Source organism: Neomonachus schauinslandi, chromosome 9 (genome assembly GCF_002201575.2).
Source record: "Neomonachus schauinslandi chromosome 9, ASM220157v2, whole genome shotgun sequence".
NCBI lineage: Eukaryota > Metazoa > Chordata > Mammalia > Carnivora > Phocidae > Neomonachus > Neomonachus schauinslandi.
In genome coordinates, this window is record NC_058411.1 from 118,614,969 (window position 1) to 118,620,968 (window position 6,000).

A 6,000-nucleotide genomic window follows, 5' to 3' on the forward strand; every position below is an offset into this window, starting at 1 on the left:
AGAGAGGATTAAGCTAAAATGAGGTGGGCCCTAATCTAGACTGACAGGTGTTCTTATAAGAAGAAGGAATTTAGATGCAGACAACACACAGACTAAGGGATGACCATGGAGATTTGGGCATAACATGTACATGCACAGAGGAAAGACCACATGTGAGGACACAGGGAGAAAATAGCTGTCTGTGAGTCAAGAAGAGACACCTCAGGAGAAACTAACCTGCCAACACCTCGATCTCAGAAATCCAGTTTCCAGAACTGCTAGTACATAAATTTCTGTTGTTTAGTCTAGTACTTTGTTACACAGCCCTAGCAGACTAGCACACTATCTTACAATTAAAGGAGTTCCCAGAAACAATATTCTCAGTCCTTCCTACAATCCTTATCTAGTCTTTTATACTCGTATCAATCGGGAAGTTCTTTAAAGCTTATCTGTATCTTTCCTACTGGGATGAAGGTTCCTGGTTCCTTTTCCTGCTTTTCTTTAATAATAATGAGAAAATGGCCACCATTCTCCATATAGCTTTTCACAAAGGTCTCTAAATAAATCATCCTTTTCTAGACTGAATATTGAACTTCTGGAACTCCACCAGGAAAAAAGAAAAAAAAAAACACTCTTGTCTAAAAGTGCATACAATAAAAGAAGTGGATGGGGGAGCGGCGATAATGAGAAAGAATGACGCTGATGAAAACGAAGCTGCAGGTCTAATTTCCCCTTTCTTTCCTTCCTGTTGCACTTTGCGTTTGGTTTCCATGGAAATCCACATTTGTGGGTGATTTCTCCTCATGGAGCCACAGGCAGATTTTTCAATTTGCATAACGCAGTGATTTATGGAGCAGACACGAAGCTGGTAACAAGGATAAGGGGAGGAGGGTGCAGTGATAACTGGTGGAGTAGGGCTGGCTGACCTGTCCCCTCGTGTGTGCCCAAGAGTCCTCAAAGGAAGGGGCTTTAAATCATGAACCAGTGAAGTCTTTGTGCTGTAAAAAGACACAACTTGCCATTTTCTCAGGGAAATTCTGTTTGCAAAATCCAGGGCACCATCAAATCTAGAGAATGGTATCAAACATCCAGCAATTGCATTTCTGTTTTTAATAGCACACATGGCACACAGAAATGCATGCAGGGACACAGGTCACCATCTCCTTGCCTGATCCATGTCTCCTGCTTTAAGCTGGCTCCAGGCATTGGGGTCTGGAAATCCTGTGGACCTAATTTCTCATTTAATTCTGGTTTCCCATTAGAACCACCTGGGGAGCTTTTAAAACTCTCTGCCCCTCCCTCAGCAGACCAAAGACATCAGCCTCCATGGGGGCTCCTGGAATCTCCCAAGCAGCTGGTCTCCAGGCTGGGTGTGCAAGGGACCCAGCCCCACTAGGGCTGGTGGGAGAGTGGGCAGGGCTGATAGATCATGAATGCTCATTCCTGCTATCCCCCTTCCCCTCCTCATTCTGTAATAACCCTGATGCTGCCACCAGCTGACTAAGTTGCCTGTCAGGCTTCTGTTCTCCTTTGGGGTCTTTCTGCAAGCCTTCCTGCATCAGCCTCACCTCAACCTCCAAAGGGCGTAAGTCACAGATTCTAATCCAGTGTTACGACTTTGGCCTCCCTGCACCATGGCTCTCCCATGAGAGGTGGGAAACCATACAGCTGCTATCTGACAGGTTCTTTCAAGGATGCCAAGGTGATATATGAAGGGCTTAGAACTTCATACAGAGATTTGCATTTAACTGATCTGATTGATCAGAGGACCCACAGGAATCCAATCTCAGCAAGTCCAAGCAGAAGCCAACTGGCTTCTATAGTCCAACCCAGTAATCAGAGATGCCCCCTGCTCTCCATATTCCACTGGTTCCAGTCCTGCCCCTCCTAATTCCCTAACACCTGTCAAACCCTACCTCCTTCCTCTCCACTGGCCCTCCTGGTTCCTGCACTCTCTCCCACTGAATCAAGGGTAGCCCCAGACCAGGGGTTCCTGATAAGATTGCACCTTCTCCCACAAAGTCACAATTTGCAGGAGCTGTTCTCTCCTTTGCAATGACTTTGAGATCAATGAGACCCATCTTTTCATCTGTGCACAGCGGTCCCCATGAGACCAGGACTCCCATATCACCTCCACAGAGTGCAATGGTATTGGGCAACTGTTCCTGCCCTGCCCCCACTGCCCCTCCATCCTTCTCCATAGTTGTTAGGACCACCCAAGGATACTGTGTCAGCACCTCTTTGTTTTACCACCCCCCATCCCAGCATATAAGCTCCTTAAAGAGAGTGCATTCTGGCTGTTTTGTTGCTGAATCCCCAGAGCCTGAGACTTTACTAACACCCTCAAAAAATATGTTAGTCGAATGAAAAAATGAATGAGTAGCAAAGAAATGAACTACAAACTAATGAATAAACATCTTCCTAATTTAAGATGTCTTCCTTTACTCCCTTCTACTTACAATCTCTTTTCCAACCAGCAATGACAAGGACCTGTTTGGAATTCAAAACAGGTTTCTTCCCCTTTCAAAGGAAATTGTTTAAGTAATAACTCCCATGTTGCGTGTATAACAGTCGGAGGTTAGAATTCCACAGAAGGCTTTCCTGATCTTCTCCTGCCTTCCAGGCCAGCCTCATTTCTTAGGGTTTTGAGTAAACCTGAATGCTTTACTAGCATTGCAGGTCTCTGTTGGGAACCAGCTCTCTTACCTCCTTTGTTCCTATGTCTTTCAAGACTCAGCTCAGGAGTGACTTTCCCCAGATTTACACATAATTCTACCCTGACACATAATTGGCTTTCTCCTGTTCTAGCATTTGTCACAGTGCCTAGCATGTGTTTCCCCAAAAAGAGTGTAAACTCCTTAAGAACAGAAACTGTACTGGATCTCTATCCCCTCTGCACTGACAAAACACTGGGCACAAATTAAACACCCAATTTATCTTGGAATCTATTGTTAATTAATTTAATTGATTAACATATGCCAGCTCTACTTCACTAATTAACAAGAGTCAATCAAGGTGGGTTTTTATTATTACAAAGTTTTATTAAATAAAAAGTCCTACTGGGGCGCCTGGGTGGCTCAGTCAGTTGGGTGTCCGAGTCTTGGCTTTGGCTCAGGTCATGATCCCAGGGTCCTGAGGTAGGCCCGAGTTGGGCTGCCCCAACCCCGCCCCTGTTCAACATGCACACTCTCTTTCTTTCAAATAAATAAAATAAAATCTTTAAAAATAAATAAAAAGTCCTACTGTACCAATAAACATTATGCATATACAGTCAATCCTCATTATTCACAGATTCCAAATTTGCAAATTCACTTACCAAAATATATTTGTCATCCAAAATTCAATTCCTAGTCATTTGCAGACATGTGCAGAGCAGCAGAAAGTTTGAGTCACCTAATCCACACCTTCCTAGCTGACACAGGACAAGGTAATTCTCTGCTTTCTTGTTTCAGTTCTCATACAAAAACAAGTGTCCTTTTTGTGGTGTACTTAGTGTCATGCTTTTTACATTTTTGTGCTTTTTGCTGTGAGTTCACTGTTTAGAACATGTAGTGCTAAAGTTCTGTCTAGTGTTCTTAAGTGCAAGAAGGCTGTGGTGTGCCTTATAAAGAAAATATGTATCAGATAAGCTCCATTCAGGCATAAGCTATGCTGCTGTTAGCCATGAGTTCAATGTTAATGAATCAATAATACACGTTAAATAAGGTGTCTTTAAGTAGAAACACCCATAAAAGAAGGTTATGTAATGATCAGTTGATAAAAATGTTGTGGCCAGAGGTTTGAAGAAACCTAACTCTGTATTTCCTCCTAGGAACAATAATGTTTAGAGGTTGCTAATTCAGTGTTCACAGTGATTTTATAGAAAGCATCTGCCTCGATTAATGAGAATTAACTGTATATCCTTTAAAATGCTCACACTTACAGACCTCATAAGGAGCAGAACTGAAACACACTTGAAAACCCAAGGGAATTTATGCTACTTAAGGGTCCTTGGACATGGGGGCAAGGTGATACCCCTGCAGAAGGGTATCAGTGGAAGTTGTCACATAGCCCAGCTGTCATGTCCATTACTATTAGGAAAAACACACTGTAATATACTAGTAGACCATGAACTAGCTGTGCAACTATGGACAAGTACATTAAGCTTTCTGGTTTTATGAATTTATCTGCAAAATTACAAAATTTGACCAAATGATTTCAAAAGACACTTCTAGCTTCCAAATGTTATTATTTCTATAGTTATAACATAAAATGTCTCTTTCTTTTTACAAATGGGGCCATGTCTAGGCCTGGCCCTCAAGCATTGTACTTCACTGAGTAGAAGGAGCACATTTCTCACTGGGATGTTTCAAGGGTGTTTGAACAGTCCATTGTGCAAATTTTCACTCTCAAGCAACCAAAACAGGTAGAGAGCCAAAGCATGCTCAGCTTGGGCCAGCTCTTGGCAGCAGGGGGTGCAAAGAGGGGTTCTGGGTGGCTGACCTTTCAGTCTGGTTGGGAAGACAAAATAAATGCAAATGAAACAAATGGTAGGAGTTCAGGGCTAAGTGGGTGAAGCTCACTGTGCTTCAGTGAAAGAGATTCTGGAAGCAGAACTTCCCCAGGGGCCACCCACTGCTGGCTTCCCTCTGAATTAAGTGGCTCTACAGCCCATATATCCCTGCCCAGTGTCCCAGATGTTCCCAGACCATGGGATTCTAAGGTCTTATAGGAAAGGAGAGCTGAAATGATTGATGGCTTCCTGAGTCCATGTTTCCAAGCCGACCCTGTGTCTTTGACTTTCCATCTCTAAGAATCTCAGAAGCTTGAAGAAGACACTCGACCTTGGGACCAACAATATCTCCTTTGGCAGCCTTGCACTGTGGCTGTGCATCTATAATTTTTTACCACAGGTGATCCTTCCAATCCTGATAACCTAAGCATCAGGATACAAGACAGACTTTAATGATGCCACTGCCTTGGGGTGCCTGGGTAGCTCAGTCGGTTAAGCATCTGCCTTTGCTCAGGTCATGATCTCAGGGTTCTGGGATCAAGCCCCACAACAGAATCTCTTCTCTGTGGGGAGCCTGCTTCTCCCTCTCCCTCTGCCTCTTCCCCTGTTTGTGCTCTCTCTCTCTCTCTCTGTCAAATGAATAAATAAAATCTTTTAAAAAAAATATGCCACTGACTCTGTGGTACGCCTACAAGGTAGCATTCATCCTACCTGGGGATTACAAAAACCACCTTTTGGTTGACAGAAGAAGGCCCCTTGAGATTTAGGGCCCTTGAATACATTTTCCATGCCATGCATTCTTTCTTGACATCTGCAAGAGGGTATTTCGAAGTGTGATGATGAGGAAGGTGGTATGTCTCAGGAGAGAGCATCAGCTTAGGGAAAGGAACCAGAGTCTTTCCAAGTGACCTCTACCAAGTTCCCTAAGCTTAATGCCACATCTATTCATCAGAGATAACCTTACATTTATCTTAGGGCTGTCTCTGGGTTTTTGTAAGGAATAAGTGAGGCACAATGTGAGTAAACATCTAAGACACTGCTTGACACCCAATGTTCCTGATGATTGTCATTATTTCTTTTTCTTTTTCTTATTTTTTTAAAGATTTTATTTAATTTTTCGAGAGAGAGAGCACAAACAGGAGGGAGGGACAGAAGCAGAAGCAGACTCCCTGATGAGCCGGGAGCCTGATGCAGGACTCAATTGCAGGACCCTGGGATCATGACCTGAGCCAAAGGCAGACACTTAACCAACTGAGCCACCCAGGTGCCCAATCATCATTATTTCTTAAGCAGAAAATATTTCTTATTGATCACACAAGTATGTAGTTTTAAAATTCAGTTCCAACTTAAGCACATCCATGTAATATTAAAGCAGGGCTTTATCCTTCCATCAGGATGCAAAAGCAGAATGCAGCACTACTGAATGGCAGGTTTCAGCAATAATGTGGCACACCTGCCCTGGGTTGAACAGACAGAATGAACCAGCACAGTCCCCCTTGCTTAGAACCTCCTCCTATAGCCACTGGTAA